General features: G+C 46.8%; 1 protein-coding gene across 4 annotated transcripts in view; it reads left to right on the top strand.

Moving 5' to 3' along the window:
- The first annotated feature begins 214 nt into the window (after positions 1-214).
- Positions 215-17,918, top strand: part of ERG (ETS transcription factor ERG) — a 156,456-nt gene continuing 138,752 nt past the window's right edge. For 2 of the 4 annotated variants that reach the window (XM_052794527.1, XM_052794533.1), the window contains exon 1: positions 2,764-2,818. The gene's annotated coding sequence lies outside the window, so the exon portion shown is untranslated. Of the gene's footprint in view, positions 1,810-1,911; positions 1,983-2,763; positions 2,819-17,918 lie in introns of those variants that run through there. The other 2 variants (XM_052794529.1, XM_052794528.1) reach the window with 2 other exon arrangements.

Consider the following 17,918-nt stretch of genomic DNA (forward strand, 5'->3'; position numbering starts at 1 on the left):
TTAATATAAAACATCTTGGGGGAAAGGTGTTTTCTTTTCTTTTTTGAGCATTAGGAAATCATAACGCTTTCTGGCTTCTTCAAAAGCGAAAGGTCCAAATATACAGGAGTCATCTGGCATGTAAAATAAAAAGGAGGGGGGCGGAGGGGGGGTGGGACACCTAAAAATGCTTGGGACAAGGTTGGGAGGTGAATGTTGGGGGGCAGCGGGGCTATGACCAAATGCCTGGCCAAGAAACCCAGTTGTGGTTTTTCCTCCCCTGCCTCACTCGAGGCTTTGCATTGCTGCTTGCAGATCCACGGGTTCCCCTGCCCTGGGGCAGGTTGCTCAGGGCAGAGGTGCAGGATCCGGACGTGGGATCCAGCCTTGCCGGGTGCCCCAGCGGAGTCTGCGCCTGCTCCCACGGCTCTCGGTGCTGCAGCAGCATCCTCTCTCCTGCCACCTCTCCTTGTCATTTCCCTAACTCCCTGGAGACACAACCCTTCATTACAGGGGTGCTTTATTTTGATCGCTCTCTTTCTATTCATATCATAACCTACTGAGCCTCAGAGTGGAAAACTCGAGTTGGTAGTTTCATAGGGAGGTGTCCACTAACTTCTTGCTTCATTCACTAGTGCGTGTTCCTAATTTTAACCAAACTGCTCCGTTTTGATTTTCCTAAGCTGTGGATTTAATGCCCAAACGCTCGAGTTGTTTTCACGCCCACTCAATGAGGGCCACATGAGTGACGCTGCCTATCCATAGCAGGGGAGGCAGCGGCTGCGGGGAAGGTGGGGCGGCCAGCAACACGGTCCCCAGCTCTGCACCGCGGCCTGCCGGGAAGGGACCGCTCGATCTCGCCAGGAGATCTCCATAGGTGGGTGCTGCTGTGGCAGGTCTGCGGCAGAGGGTACTCAGTCCCACTTTGGGGGTATTTTGTCTCTTCGCTCTGCTCATTTATGGTGGACGTGACGTGCACCAGGTTGTTGCTTGGGGCCTTCAGGTTCTCAGTCACCCGAAAACGCACAGTGGGGTAAAAAGCCATCTTGCTGTTATGGCTATTCTCAGAGGGAGGGAGGCGTGTGGTTGCTCGGACCGGTGCGTTAGTGGGTACCCTTTGGCACTGAGAGAGTTAAAGGTTCTCGGCACCCACCAGCCCTGGTCTAGGCAGTGTCTAAAATCAGTCCTAGACCCGCTTTATTTTTTCCTTAAAAACAGGAAATGGAGCCCTGAAGGCTTTTTAACTGGAGAGTGAGTGAGGAGGGGGTATACTCGCTCTGCCCATATCCAGCCCTGAGCCTGACCCAGACTTGGGGGTCTCTGTGTGTGTTTTTTTTATTTCTTCTCCTTTTTTTTTTTTTTTCTATTATTTTGGCAGACTTTTTGGAATGTCTGGGAGCTAAGGGCTTTGCTTCATGGAGCAGAATTCTGAAGCAAGAAAAAGAGAAAGTTATAGACTAAACCACAGAAATGTAAACATGTCTGCAGCTAAAATAACTCCACTTTCATTGAAAACACTCCTCGCTCACAATCAGACTTCTGTGTGCTATGCTCAATAAAACTGCATGCTAATAGCGACCAATTAATACATTATGTAGTTCTGCTTTAAAAACTGAGACGCTTTTAATTATTTTTTTTTAATTTTTTTTTTATTATTATTTTTAATTAAGGGAGTACTGGGTTTTCTGCTTTGTACGCTGGCTCTCGGCGCTGACCGCTGGCTGAGAAGCGCCGGGGAGAGCGGCGGGCGATGCCCGGCGGTGCGGCGGGGGCCGAGGCGTGCCCGGGGAAGGCCGGGGCAGCGCGGCGGCGGGCAGAAGCGGCGCCCCGGTAAGGAGCCCCGGGCCCGCGGGCGGGAGGGACGGCACGGTACGGCACGGCACGGGACGGGACGGGACCGGACGGGCCGGGGCGCACCGCCCGCTTCTCCCCGGCGTGCGCGGCTGGCCCGCCTCCCGCTGGGCTTCCCCGCGGGTGCGTGTCAGTGGGAGAGCGTGTGCGAGGTGAGTGCCGCTGCCAGGCTCGGGACGCATCCCCTCTCCGTCCCCCCTGCGGCGCCGGGCGATGGGGCGCTCGGCCCCGTTTCGGCCGGACCAGGCTCCCCTGTCCCTCCCCCGTCCCTCCCCCGTTCTTTTATTTCCGTGCAGCCCGTTATTTATCTCGCTGCCCTCCGGAGCCCCGCTGCCACCTGGTTAGAGGCCAGGCTTGGACTTCACGTCGGGTCCTCGCAACAACCGCACGCTTGTTCTGCCCCTTAAAACACGCTCTTGTTCCCCGCGCCGGGAGGAGAGGAGCCCCGCCGCGCCGAGCCCCCGCGAGCCCCGTGTCCTCCCCCCGCAGGTCCCGCTCACCTCCAGTTCCGCCCGCCCCCCCCAACCCCCTACCCCCCCCCCCGGAGCGGGGGCGCCCGGGGGAGGACGCCGGGGAGGAGGGGGGCGGGGGGTCCGGTGCGCCCCGGGGGGTGCCGGTGCCCGGCGGGCGGCGCGGGGCCGCCCCGACGGCGGCGGGGGAGCCGGGGAGCGCCGGGGAGCAGCGGCTGCCCCGCTCGGCGATTGGAGAGAGGAAGAAGCGCACGGAGCCCGGGGCCAGCGCGATGGGCTGAGCCCGTCCCGACTGAAGTGACTCACTGCAGTCGGCAACGCCGCCGTCCCCTCGCCCGCTCCCTCACTCCCTCCCTCGCTCCCGCCGCCGGCGGCCGCTGCGCCCCGGCCCCGGCCCCGGCCCCGGCCCCGGCCCCGGCCCCGGCCCCGGCCCTGCCCCTCCCGTCCCGTCCCGTCCCGTCCCGTCCCGTCCTCTCTCCCCGGGACCCCGGACTCGCCCCCTTCCCCGGCCTTGCCCGGTAAGTCCTTTCCCTCCGGGGCTGCGATGGGGCGGGGGGGGTGGGTGGGGGGGTGGACGGGACGGGGACGGACCGAGCGGGGCGCCGGGCGCGGAGGGGGCGCGGCGCGGCCGTCGGGGCCGGCAGCGGCGGGAGAACGGGGCGGGCGGCGGGCAGCGCCGCCGGGCCGGGCCGGGCCGGGCCGGGCCGGGCCTGGCGGGGGCGAGGCGAGGCGAGGCGGCTGCCCGCGGGCGACGGGGCGGCGGGGCGGCGGTCCGGCTGTCCCCTCGCCGCGGCACGTCGGCGGCCGGAGCGGGGCAGCCCCGAGGGCTCGGCCCGGCCGGGGCGCGGGGCGGCAGCCGGAGCCGCGCATCTTCTGCGGGAGCTCGTTGCGCAAACTGGCCCTTTCCGACTTTCTGTAGTTTTAAAGCGTTAGCGCTGTTTGGTTTCGTTCGGGCTGGCTGCTGTCTTTTCGGGCATCAGCCTCTGAAATTATATCATCCTCCCCCCCACACCCCCCCGCCATCGTTTTTTGTCCTAGTGTCTTTGCAATTCTTTCAGCAGTTCATCATTCAATTAACTAATACCTCCATTGCCTTTTCAAAATCTGACTAGCTCTTGCCTGTAGGAAAACCTTCAGTTACCTGAGTTGGTCTGAGGAGAGTCAGAGTCGGTTGTGGTACTTTTCAGAGTAAGCGCTGCGATACAGTATGCGGAGATCTATTTTGGTGACCAGATGACTTTGCTGTAGAGTTTGGAGTGTACGTAATGATATTTACAAAAGCTGAAGTTGCAAGTTCTGGCTAACATAAACTTCCATTCATCGCTGCCTTTGCTAAGAACCCACAGTACAAGTAAACTTGCTCTTTCTTTAATGAAGTTGTTATTTGTATTCAAAGTGTCATTCTCTGCATTAACACTGTGCTTCAGTCCTGAAGTAATAGTTTGGAAATTACATTCTGCCCATGTAATTTTGAGTCCATTAGGAAAACCAGGATAGGTCTATGAACTACACATGGAGAAATGTCACATTCCTTTGGTTTAACCCTTTAACCACTTCCCTGGTTTCGCTGAAACAAGTAGACAAAGACAGCTTCTCACTAGGGTATGAAATGTAAACTTTCATCACGATATGTGTATCATCAGGTATGCGATTTCAAGCACACCTGAACTGATAGGAAAATCAAGGAAGAGAAATAGATTGTTTGACAACTTCCTAGTTAAAAGGAAATAAGCAAAGGCAAAAATCAACAAAGCTGTACTTCATATGGGACAAATGTATTTTTACGTTGATTATCTTATCTATTTCGTAAAGGACATTTATAAAAACGAAGATATGGTACATTGGAATAGTAAGGTCAGTTCTTATTTTCTCTTTCATATATGTAGGCGAACAATGGCAAACTTGCCATGCAATTCTTTGAAAAACTTTGCAAGAAAAAAATCACTACCTTCAAAAGCATTTCAGGGTTTAGAGCTTTGAACAGCATCTGTCCCCACCTCCCACAATTTAGTCCCAAAGTTAAACAAATCATATAGTACTGGATAGAGTTACATGTTACAGGAATTTTATAAATGATCTGTCAGTGTAAGTCCTAGGTGTGATTAGTCGGACTTTTTGCTCCTAAGGTGTTATTCCATTTGGATTGTAATTTATGTAGCATTTGGTTCTTAAAGATATATTCTAATAGATATATATCAGCCATATTTTTCTTCCGATGGTTTATAAGCAGTAATGACTATGTGGCTTCTCTCTCTCTCTCTTTTAAGCAAGCTTGAGCTCTTTGTCAGGCACTGAAGAAATCTGTGTGTCTGAGTCCATTGAGGGATTTCAGTGATAGGAACCATGAGCTTGAAATACAGATTGTTACGAACTTGGAGGTGGTGTCTCTATTGGAAGTACACTCATTTGTACGTTAATAGGTTAGACCTTTTCTATCTGGTTGGATTCCACAGTTGTTAGTGTTAAAATGACAATTCGACCTAAGACCAGTGCTTTCACCTTCACAGTGTGGACACGTCTTTGCTACCTGCTCTTCTGTGGGCAGTTTATTTTCTGTGTGCACATGGAGTTGTGTAAACAAATACAAACCCCTGGGGTGACTGTTGTAATCCAGTTGCTTTGAACGCCACATGAGCAAAATACCTGGCTACTGATGAGGCAAATCCTCTCCCATTGCGCTTTCTCCAAAACACCAGTGTTTCGCTATCAAAATGTGAGGCTCCTGGCATTGGCTCTCCCTCTGCAGAGCACTTCATTTTAATCACTTTACTGAGGTCCCCATGTGCAGCACTTTCTCCTCTTGGTTAAATGCACTCCCGTGAGGATCAAAAAAACATAAAAAGCTTTTGCAGTGGTGATGGCATCTGGTAGCCCTGAAACATTACATGTTACGTTTCCTTCCTTTCCTTGCCTCTGCATTCCTAAATGCTCCGGCAGTTACTCGCAGGTAACAACAAAATAATTTAAAATGTTTGGGTTGAAATGAACCCTTTCCCTTGAAATATCTGTTGCATTGGGGTTTTTTTCCACTATCAGGAAGCTTGTCGTTTTCTTTTCAGTGAATATTTTTAATTTTTTCGGGAAAAGGCAGCTGTAAGGGCAAACCATACTTCTTTTAATCATGCAAGTAGCTCTGTGGAAATCTGTGTCCCGAACTCGAGGTGGAAGTTGTTGACAGGGGGTATGATCAGAAAGGACCCTTTGGGCCTGATCCGTATCAGCTAAGGTCAGCAGTGCAGGCTTAGCCTTGAGTGCCTAATGCTGCCCACTGGTTTTCTGCTGTACAGCTGGGAAGGTAGGCCAGGGATTAGTTGATGCCTTGTACGTCAGCTTTCCTGTACAGTTGATTTAAAATGCTTTTGTAAAAAAAAAAGTTCACATTGGTAAGATATTTTCAGCCTGAATTATAATGATGTTTGTCTTGCGTTGAAAGAATTACCTTTTGTACAATAACACCACACTGTTTTTCATTATACCCACAATTGGCCACTTTCACAGCCACTAGAATAATTTTTATTTCCCAGTGTGGTTCTAGCCATGCACTTTTTGACAGGCAGGTTTCCCAGTAAAGTCGAGCATCATTTTGTCTTTTGGTTGAAGGTTTCAGTTGAGAGAATTTGTATCGCTTTGGCATTTTGGAAGGTAATGATAAAAGTGGAGAAAATCTAATATGTTTCCTTCACAGCATAGTTAACTAGTGTAGGTAGAAAACTGGCAGTCTAAAATTACTTTGCTAAATTTAAATGTAAGTAAAAAGTAGGCAATAGGAAAAAATTAAAGGGTATATCTAAATATGGAGTTGCGGACATATCTGTTATATTTAAACTGCATTTTAACCTCTTCTATTTATATTTAGTGGTATGTGTATAATCTGGAGGGCTTGATTGAGTTCAAGAAACAGTAATTTCACAATGAAAACCAAAGAGTTTATTCTGCTGTGGACATAGTGCACGTCCTTGTTAATTGGTGTATGTATCAAGACTAAAATGCATGCAGCGAGACATTTTTTATGTTGAGAGCAAAAAATGATATTTGATCTAAAGTAAGCATGAGTGGATTTGCAAAAAGCCTGCTTCCCGTACTGCTGTGGCAAGCGTATCTCCTACTGACTTTCGTGGCACTCTCTCTTGCGTGGAGCGTGAGACTGCACTGCAGGGTTCATTTTGATCAACTTACCTTTGCTATGGCCCATTCTGAAATGCCGCTTTTTAATTTAGAAAGCTACCATGGTAAATGGATTGTTCTTGCATGCTGCTTGCATCAGATGAAATCCCTCCTTGGCACAACTTCATTCCAATAAGAAGAAACTTATTCCAGGAACAAAATACATAGTTATTTTTGTTTGATAATGCATCGTATAAATATTAATGGTCTGCCCAAAGAGAAAACAATAAACATATGTTTTCATTTTAGCTGGAGATACAACAGGCTTTGACAGAGGATGGTTTAAAACTAAGGGCCTCAACTTGTAGCCACACAAGCTCTTCAGCTGAACTCCGGGTGACCACTCATGTCTGTGAGGTTGCTGCTGTGCACAAGTGGCTGGAAAGCTGGGGGCTTAGTCTTGAATTGAGGTCTTCTGGTTTGATTCATTTTAATACGGACACTGAGTGATACGATACCCAGGTGCTTATTGAAGTGTCTTGACAGTAGCATTACTTTCAGCCTTCTCACTGTCCGCTAAAAGATGCCGTGCTTCTGCTGGTCCTTTTAGCAGTGAGAAAGCTGTAGCTGCCCGGATGCTTAGACACTCTGTAATATTGGTAGGGTGTTAAAAAGCTGCTGCCTCTTTTAGATGCTGCTCCTGCAAATGAATATTGACTTCTGTTGTGTTTCAGATCTTCTGGATTTGTCAGGTAGTCTGTAGCTTTGAACTACACGCACCTAATTAGCTGCTGATTTGAAAAAGAGAGGTTGGCTTGTAGGAAATGATGAGCACCGGCAGGCCCGCAGTACTGCGCGAGGCAAGTTAAACAAGTATGAGCTTAAATGTGGTTTCGATCAGCTCCATTTAGACACCCAAGTTTTCAAGTTTCTCCAGGAGGTCCGTAATGAAACAGGCTTGTTTTCTTTTCACCTCGCAAAGAAATAGCAACGGGAGAAAAATTCTGATTGAGCTTGCACCAGCTGAATAGGCAGCCGCTGCGGGAGACCAATTTGGGGTGCGAGACTGGATGGGGCAGCATCAAGGAGTTTGAGACTGTTGCTGCTAAGTCTGGGAATACTGCCTGTGACTAACACCCAACTCTGTAATGAGAGGAGAGCGGGACACAGCCGTTACTGCAGCACCTGGGCTGCGAGCTGGGATGCAGTGGGGTGGCAGGGGCAGACCTGGTAAAGGCTGTGCAGGTGTGAGTGGGTCAGGAGTAGGTTCCCTTCCCTCCCCTCATCCCAAATATATTGCTTGCTGAATTAGCATCTTTTCCTTCTGCTTTTTACTGTGGTCGGTAAGGGTCTTTTTTTTTGCCAATATTATGCTGTTAGTAAATACGCATTGATTTATTAACTGTTCAGGTCTTTTTCATTTTTCTGGTGCTGGGAGCAGTGGCTTAGGAGTAGCAGCTTGCTGCCCTGTAAACCACTTACAACAAAATGTTTTGTGAAATCTGATTGATTTCTTCTAATTTGTAAGTCATGTAGGCTTACCAGTTTGAGCTTTTCATAATACCTTCTGGCCTTGCATTGAGTTTATTACTTTATTTTTAGCTTATTAAGTATGGATGTACACAGTGTATTTGACCTGATTTGACTGAAGCAGACTCTTTCAAGAAGTCACATATTTTTTGATATTCAGTAGCTATACTGCATGCAGTTCCTGTGTGATTTGTTTTGGTGCAAATAAATGTATATGTAAAAATCACGTGGATTTAGCAAATTGCACAATGTAACTTTTTCTGTAAATTACTCTCATTACATGAGAACAAAAAATGAAATATGCAGTCAAACAATTCACTTCAGACAAATTGCGTTTCTATCACGGTTTATATTTTTCTGCGTAATTAAAAAGGGCTTTATAAAGAAAGAAGTCTAGTAGTTCTGCCGAAGGAATGTCTTCTAAGCAAAATTCAGTTTTCTAAGAAGGCTTTGTCAGTTCTGAATAAACCCTGCAATAAATTTAAACCTGGTGTTTTAAAATTCTGTTTATAAAATAGACTGCTCTCCACAGAGTTCACAAATTATACACAAAGGATTTATAGTAAATGACTAAAGTAACATTAATATGTTGCATTACAACACGCACTGAGACTAAACTGCAAAATCTGCTTGAAAAAGCAGCTGATTTGCAGGACTCTTGCAAAGCAGACACGGTCACAATTCTCTGTCATTTCTCCAAAGAACCGCTTTTACATTGACTGTTCTGATTGTAGTTGGCTCTTCAAAGACTCGTAGAGGTTTTGGGTTTTTTTTTTGCACAGGCTTGTGGCCGTGGCATTAAAAGCAGGTTTGAAAAAGAAAAAATGAAGGATTTACTATTAAATTAAGACAAAGGATTTAATATCAAATTAAGATCTAGTTTGGTCCTGGTGGGTATCTTGTGCCTTTTCTTGGATTTCATTAGATTTGCCCAGAATGTGAAGTTGCGAATTTGGGCTAGTGCACTTCATTCCTTTGCTACATTTGTAAGTTCTCTGGTATTTTTATGTATTTATAGCAAACAGTCTGTAACATGCCCTGTATCTCTTGCAATCAAGACAAGCCAAATCGTCTGTCACCAATATGTATGTCAACATCCTGAAACCACAAAGAGCACCTTCTTGGTACGCACAACCAAGGCTTCATTTCAGCAAAGCAATTCATCACCCTCTTGAAATGAAGAGCATGGAGAAATCTGAACCTGACATCTTGGTTCTTCTACGCGGAGAAGTCAGTTCTATGTGATGAGACTGAAAAATAGTTTTCGGAGGGTAGGATTCACCTCACCTAGCTGTAGCCATCTAAAAATCAAGCATCTAGTTGACAGTAATTGTGTAAGTTCCCTCCTTAGCCAGAGGACAGGTTAATCTTGCCAGTCTGAGACAGTTATGTTAGTTTGGGAAAATCACTGAAGATGCAGCCTCTGTCCATCAACTTGGGTAGGAATTGGGGTTGCAGGACTGGGTATTTTGGCTTTCAGATGGCTGGCATTGAGTGCACGGTCCGATCCAGGCCCCAGCAGCTGCTCTGAGGGAGATGTAAGTACAAGTACAGCAGAGAGACCAGATGAATGTTTTACAGTCTGACTAGGAATGAATCGTGTTGCTTACTTATTATTTTCATTTTAACGCTGACCCAGTACGTAATAGTTTCGTTTTTACTATCAAAGTACCCTTTTGCTGTCCAGTTTTATCACCAGCAGTAGAAACATTAGAAATAGCGATGGAAAGCCCTTTTATGCTTTCTGCACTGCTGTCTCTTCTAACTTCATTGAAAAAATTGAAAAATTAAGACATTAACCATCATTTTTTTATCATTAGAGTAAGATAGGAGTGCATTAAACTTTGGTCTTTCTATTAAGATTCTGTTCTGCTCATGAAGGAAATAGTAATATCCATTTAGGTGGTTTTTTTTTTTAAAACCGGTCCAGTATCCCGCGCAAAAGGGTTTTACCAACCATATAGGCGACACCCCTGGGTCTATACTTTGCTTAAATCTCTCAAAGCACAACTGTGGAAAGCTTGCTTTGGAGAGGCCATAAGGTTTGTGCTTGGCCCCAGGCACAGGAGCAGTTTTTGGCCCCTGGTCGGTGTCTTGACATGAAAGTTGTCCCTGCAACGAGTGCAGCTTACCTCTGAAGCTGCCGTCAGTCTTGCAAAGTAGCTCTGCAGGAGCTAGCAGGAGGGAGGGGCGAGCTTCGTGTTTGTTATTTGCTTGTGATTTCCATGACAGTTTACAGGAAAGACAATTGTAACTAAATGTGAGCCCCGGGAGCTCAGTCTGTGGTTGGTCTGCAGAGCAGGACCGGGGGGTGAGGTTTGCTGAAAGGGACGGGAGCCTGGACGAAGGGGATTAGAGCTATCCTCCTCTCCTCTCCCGCTCAGTTAACACTACCCTGTGTGATGTGATGTGCCTGGCATAGGGCAGGGGGACCGGTGGGCAGCGGCACTGCCCGCTCAGCCACCCGCAGGGACGCATCCAGCCCTCGCTTCTGCCCCTCGTACTTGGTTAACGAGTCCCGGCGGGTTTTGGTCCAGGATAGGATTTATATAACTCCCTCTTTGCTGTGTTGGTTCCACAGGACTAAAGAGGAGTGAGAAGTAGTAAAAATCTATTTTGGTCACTAAAATAAGCAGACATGACTCAGAATACTCACTGGGAACAGATCTGCTGGATGAAAAGGTGCCATTTTTACATAGTCACTTTTCTGACCATGCCCTTTAAACTCTTACAAAAATAGAATACTTTCTCTGGCACTCATCTTGGAAAGCAGAAATGGGAGCGAGAGCAAGGATGTTTGCTGCACTTCAGCCCCTGCTTCGAAACCGGACAAATTGTGTGCGAGTTTTGTAAGGCGTATGTAACATATGTTTAACACCAGGAAAAATAGAAGGAAGGCATTTGCATTTTGTGGGGAGGGGATTTGGGCTTGGATAGTTTTACCATTTGTAGTGGAGAAGTGTGATTCCTAGTTCCTGCCTGTTAACGGTTGGATGAATTCTGGCTGGCTCTCTGCGCTGATTTCTGGCACCCTCGTGTCCCTGCAGAAGTACAGTTCAGATCAGTAGACTCGTCTGAAGCACAGCAAGGCTCCTTTTGACCATGGACTCTGGGTTGCTCCTGGACCTTGCGAGGCAAGTGGTCTAAGCTAAAAATGAGCCTGAAACCACATTGACGTAAGTCGTGAGTGTTTATGGACCTGCAAGGAAACAAATCATCACTGGCAACCAGAGTCCTGAAGCGGTAGTATTGACGCTCACGTGCGACGTGAGTACCCCCCATGCCGCTGTGCTGAGCGCCCATCCAGCTCCCGGTGAGGCTGATGGAGCTGGGCTCTTCTGTGCCAGCTGCAGACCTGCCCCAGCCAGATCCCCATCCATAGTGACTTTCATCTGCATTTCATGGAAGGGATTAGCAAGGCAAATCATTCCACAAAAAGCCACTCATAGCTAAGTAGGCGATACTGAATTTTTGAACTCTTGTCTCTTTTTTTTTCTTTTTTTTTTTTTTAATGGTTTGGTAGGAAGCTAGAGCCTGGCTGGCATACAGAAACTCAAAACCAGTGGTGTACATCATCACATGTGCTTATGGGCGTTTGTCAGTCCTGTTGTTCTCCTTTGGACCATTGCTCTCTTGAAAAGAAAAACAAGCAGCCCATTTTAACATATTCACCACTTTCAGTTGGTTTTACATGGAAGAAAACCACCAACCCATAAAATCCTCTTCCTCCTCCATTCCAGAATAACCCATGAAAGAGTTTGAAAACTCTGAGTTTCTATTCAGTGGATGAAATCTTGACCTTGCTGAAGTGGCTGCAGCTTCTTCGTTCGCTTCTGAGGGGGCAGAGCTCTTCAGCTTAAGTGTTTCTTCCTCGTGTTTCCACTGGGCCTGGAAAGCCCTGAAGTGTTTTCACTGTGGTGATTTCCTAAAGCCTTAATTCCCCCCGGTTACTACAGCATTTAAAGGCACTCTCTTTTTAGCACAGGAAACAGGCACTGCTTTTTCTCTTGATAAAATTTCCCGTGTAGGAACTCAGAGAATTTCCACTTTCTCTGTGTGGGCTCATCTTTCACAGAGGAGGAGACATGGGTCATACACCTGCAGGTCTTATGACTCCCTCCTGCTCCATCCCCAGCCTCCTCCCAGTCCCTTGGCAGCAAGGAGTCAGTGAAGGTTTGCTGTCAAGGTCTCCTGTTTCAATTCATCACAGGGCCCAGTAGCTTCCTATTGCAGGGGAATCCTAATTTTTCTGTTTCACATTTGAAAGGCGTTTTGGATATGATGACATCTACAGCCAAAGTGCACCACCTTTTACACATCAGCTCCTTCTCTTGTGATTTCAACAGGCCAGAAAAGGGATGAAAAGCCCGACAGGCTTGGGACACACACAGGATTGTCACTAACCCAACAGTGAAGGGCTGTGAGGAGAGTCTTCCCTTCCCAGCGCTGCTGACGTTGTCTGGCAGGAAGCTGAGACCACTACGGGGGGGAAACCCTAAACTCCAGTTTTTGAGTAGAGCTGGTTTAGAAGTTTTCTGTGTTTCGAAAGCCTGTGTGCTTTCTCTCACCAACGCTGAAACAGTTTCGAAAGACAAACTGACCCCGGGAAGGGGCAGCACGGCGAAACACAGCGTGTAATGAGGCACCTTCATTTAGCTGCCGTCACAGACTGCGGCGGAGATCGCACCGGGGTGCCGAGGGTCCCGCTGCTCTGAGCACAGCCTAGCCTACGGTCGTGTGCCGGGGTTAGCCGTAGGGTTTGATACGCCAGTGTCTCCTAACCACTATGAACTGAAGGGCTACCTACAGTTTTTACAATTGTATCCCCATTTTTTTTGTGTGCGCGTATCTGGCAGTTGTTTGCCGGGGGCGGAGGGAATGAATGAGGAACTTGGCTTTTAGGTAAACAAAATGTTGCTGTTGTACTGCTATAATTACAAGCATTTTAAATTAGGTATTGACAGCAGTTGAGAGCCGGTTCTCGACTATGCCTGCTGGCAGGCAATGAGATGTCTACCAGCTCCTAAGGGGAGCCTTATTGCAGGCTGTGAGAATAACTCATTAACCAGTTAGTCTATGGCGGTGTTACTCCACATATGGTCTGCGGGCTGCTGGTGGTCTGGAAGACATTAGAAAGTGGTCTGAGAAATGGCTGCACAAGAAAGGTAGAAATAACCCCGCATAGACAGATTCACGTTCCCACATCGCTGGCAGGTATGTGCCCGTGTCAGCAAGTCGCCCTGAGTCAGCAGGCTGTGCCGGGATATAATTGCCTTAGCCCCCCGGTGTGAGCCCAAATGGATGGATCTTGAGTAATTGCACGTGAGGGGAACCATCGCTTGATCACACCAATATGGAGCAAGTCTTCCTCCGCTGAGGAGGATGAATACTTTGCCTCTTCTTTCCTGTGCTTTTGAGGCATGGGATGGGCTAAGGGATGCCGATTCTACATCCGTGTTGCTAGTGGTAATGAATGCTACGGGGAAACGGACGGCGGCGAGCCCATTTCCTTCACAGTGGGAGGAAAGTAGTAATTCAGGAGACCATTAAACATTAGAAATACCTCTACAAGGTCCCTACAAAGATACACTCCATTTAGATTAAAGTCCCGTAGGGCCAATTATCTTGGAAGAACTTAAGAACTTAAACAAAAGCTGAGTTAGGTATGCTGCCCACCAATGGATTTGAGCAAAAATGGATGCAGTGAGAAAACACTCGTGTATTATGAAAGTGAGAACATTTAGAGTAGGTCTGTGCAATAACCAACTTTTACTGTTCCCCCAGGATCAGCGTGCACAGGAAATATCTGTGGCATGCTTGCTTTTCCTGGAGATGACAGCAGCCCTTTGGCAACTACTTTGTAATACGTGCTTGATACTTTTCAAAATGTTGGGCTGTTGTTTTATGAATGTGCTTTGATTTTCTGGTGCTAGAGCCTTTATGCATGACTTTCTACCCTTCCTAAACTTGCTTATTCCCATTTCGACCCTGGGCGCTTCTCCTCTAGTGCCGTTTGGTAGCTGTGATGGTGCCTCCATTTTTCTCTGTGCTGGCATTGGGATGGGGCTTGAGGAAAAAGGGGACCCAACAAAAGTCCCTTATGCTCCTTGTGTGAAAATAACCTCTATGGCCTGTGCTGGTCTATGTCTGGGTGGCTCTGGACTCCTGGGGATGGAGACATGACTTAACACTGTGTTGTGGCTGGAGGGTTAGGGCAAACAAATTTGAAACACTTTGTTTCTGTTAATGTTTTCTAAGAGCGGGCTGAGTAATTTGTGCAAGACTACAAAGCAGAGCTTGATACTAGCACTGGGGTTGAAGTCTGCCTTTGCTTCAGCTGCTAGACCACAGTTTTAATTGAACATTTAGCTATTTACAATTAGACCTGAGCACTGGAGTGCACTGAACCTTCAGGCAAGGGATTTTGAAAATGAGTCAGTTCTAAGACACTGGAGCAACAAGTTCCTAAAAGCGTTTACTGATGTAAATTGCTGCCTGGTCTTGAAATGGCCTCTTCCATTTAACACCATAAAAGAACTTTCTTAGGAGAAGACACAATAAACAATCTGTGGTCTAATAACTGAACATGCAAGCCTGAAAGGTTTTAAAATACTGCTTGCTTAAATAAGAGTCATTAACGTTGTAACTGATAATGAGAAAAATGCTCATGCCATTAGTGGTTTACCACTTTGGTTCCGAAAGGATAAAAACAACTTCATAAAAGAGACCACAGACTGTCCATTTTCAGCCTCACTGTAGGGCAAACGTTTCAGAAAATACGAAACCCATCATTTAAAATAATAATTTAGTATTTGTGTTTGGGAAGCATGGTTGAAATGCCCGTTGAACACACGAGAGCACAGCGATGGGGGGCTCGGTGGCTGCAGCTGAAGCGGAGCGCTGCGGCTCGCTCTGGTGCAGCACGGGGAGCCCCGGCACCGGGTCTCCTTGCCAGGGCACCGCGGTGGGGCATCGGCTTGTCCTCCCACTGGGAGCAGCCTCTGCCTTCCAGCCTGCCTTTGGGATCCTCGCCTGGGTGGGGAAGCCTGTCTGTCTCGCCTTTGGCTGGTAATGGTGCAGGCTCAGCGGGTACGTGAGGATGTCCTGTGATCCTTTCTGCATTGGCCCCAGCGTTGCCTGCTGCAACACTAGTTAAGTTTTTTAGAAATGGTTAAATTTCAGTCCCAGCTCAGCGTGCTGGTGGAGGAAATAAAAGATACTGGGTCTGGGAGGTGCTCGGTGCCTCAGGGCATCGCTGGGACTTGGTGGCTGAGGAGCAGCATCAGTGGCAGTGGTATGACCTCATTTAATTTGCCCATCTGGGCCAGCTGCTCTTTTCTTTGAGGATGGCCGCTTCCCCTTCTTCTGTGTGCCTTTTTCCCCTGGGCAAACTAGGCTGGACCCTATCTCCCGCTCAGGTTAGTGGAAGGACTTGCATTGACCTCAGCCAGGGCGGACTCAAACCCTTGAGAAGACCTGGTGTTTCTCCTGGGAAAGCTAAGTTTGGGACTCAGCGTGCTGTATGCTAGCCTTGTCTTTACTAAGGAAAAAGTTTCCCCAGCTCCCCCCATGAAAATGACTGTTGTGCCTTATTCAAAATGAAAATCAATCAAGGAAGGAACACAGCTGGGCAAATGACAAGAGAAACAGAACGGTGCCAGGGTGAATTTTTATGGAAATGCTCTCTGAATAGTATTTCCATGAAAAGGCAACTTACTCGCAGATGTAGGCTGCGTTTTCATGAAAGAGAGTGTGATGCACCACACCCTGAATCTGTCAAGGTCTATAAACTTTTCACGTATTTTAAGTTTAGGCAACAGAGAGGCCATATTTAAGACACAAAGGTTTTCTTCTTTACTTCAATGTAATTATGCTATTCCCAAATGTAGAAAATGTAAGCCAGGGGAAAATAAAAAAGGAAGTTTACGGAAGAAACATTTCAAATATAAAGTAAACTTCAAATATCATTTGAAATTTAAAGTAAATTAATATATCAAAAAGGAAATTTTCAGTATCATGAAAAGATACTGAGTTGACCTTTCAACAGCATCCTAGTTATAACAATGACTTGTAAGTCTGTCTGTGTCAGGCTGTGTGGTGGCCCTCTTAGTGAAGGAGCACGAGTGGCTTAAAAACTGCAAAAACTTCCCTGTTGATGGCAGTGGGATTTTTCTCATTCATGTCAATAGAAACAAGATTTGGGGAGCAATATAAAAAGCAAGAAATAAAGGATGATTGATGTTAGCATTCAAAAAACAGGAGAGGGGCAAAAAAGCAAAACGGTAAAAACATCAGCCCATACTTGAAACTGCCACACCTAGATCTACTTAAACACCGTTTTTGGAGATGTTGTAGCCTTCTCAATGGGCTGGTTTCCAAATGGCCTGACCAATTTTACTGTAGACTTACTGGCTATCAGCAGAGCTCTTGCAAAGGTTGATTTTTGGAATCTGTTAATTTTAGATTGTTTCTGGGATTTTTTCATGTTATACCAACAAACTCTAAAATGTGCTGAGAGAGTAATTCTTGAGACAGCTTTGGAATTTTTCAGCCTATTCCTGCATGTTGCTTTCTGAAATAAACAGGAATGCATTTTTTTTAATTTATGATGGCTTATAACTCGATGTCATTGCTATTCTAAGAATAATAATCAAGGATTGTTATACTGACTTGATTGTTTACATTTCCTTTTGACGCTGCCAGTGATAAGCTAGAGGTAACAATACTAACCATATTCTTCTGTCATCTTATCAAAACTTGTCACCATTGAATAGAATATGACCGTGCATGGGTTTTAACCATAAAGGCATTTGTCAAATGCTCTAATGTCTTCATAAAAGTCTGCAGTGGAGATCCCATTACAGGAAAACTTTGGAATGAGTAGCCCTTGGCTCTGCTAGTTGGGAGTAGAAATGAGTGACTGCCATTTTTAAACAATATTAGATTTGCCAAAAGGAAAAAAAAAGGAATCTCAGCAGGAGATTGTGAAACTGTGAGCAGATTTGGTCGTGGCATTAAAAAGAGTTAGAAGATGTTCTCTGTAAGGGGTTGGTAGGTCTGTTGCTCTCACCTACTGATGTAGGTCTGTCCCCTGCATCCCAGATGGTTATGGAGTTGGGGATCCATGTTGTTTGAAGACCTTACAGGAAGGAGCCATGGCAAAGTGACAGTGAATTACCTGCCGGCAGCATGTGGGAGAGCATCCCCTCTCGCTAGGTGACAGTGGGCAGTGTCCTTGCTCCTCTCTCTGAACTTCCCAAGCTGGCTTGAAGCCCATCTAATAAATGCAATAAGCCACGGAAAATGCATCGGTAGCATGTGCTGACATGGGTGGAACACACATGAGGATGGAGAAGGGGATCCTGTTACCCCCCTGTTCAGCTGCACAGCCTTTCAGCCAGCAGAGAGCTAAATGTTAACCCTTTCAAAGCTCTTTCGGTGAACAGGGAGAAGGCAATAAAGCGCTTCTTACTTCACTGGCGTTTGACTTTAAAAGGTCTGTATAAGCATAGGAGTGCCATGGGGAAACAAAAGTACAAGTGGCTCAGCAAATATTGCGGATGGCAATGGCTGTCCTGGGGTGAGTGAGTACAAGGCTGGGTTCAATCTGCTGCAGTCAATAAACTGCTTGTGCTGTGCTTTCATGCTCTGCAGCGTCAGAAGAGCATTGGAGTGAATTACAGCTTTCTGTTTACTCTGGGACTGTTTATCATCCCTTGTGTAGTTGGAGACATGTTTCACTACAAGAAGCAATTCACAGAACATTCTCCTAAAAAGAAGAAAAATCGGTTTATATCAATGCATGTCTTCCTACTATCTCGGGTTAATGCCTGCCCCCCCACGTACCCACAAACGTATTCATGCATCGCCTACTTAGCACTAGAAAGGGGATATTACATCTCTAGGTTATTTCCCCAGTACTTTTATTTTTCAGCCCACTACAGGAAGGGTTCATAGAGTATATCCAGAAAGATGTTTTTGTTC

The sequence above is a fragment of the Harpia harpyja genome, chromosome 8, assembly GCF_026419915.1.
Source record: "Harpia harpyja isolate bHarHar1 chromosome 8, bHarHar1 primary haplotype, whole genome shotgun sequence".
Lineage (NCBI taxonomy): Eukaryota > Metazoa > Chordata > Aves > Accipitriformes > Accipitridae > Harpia > Harpia harpyja.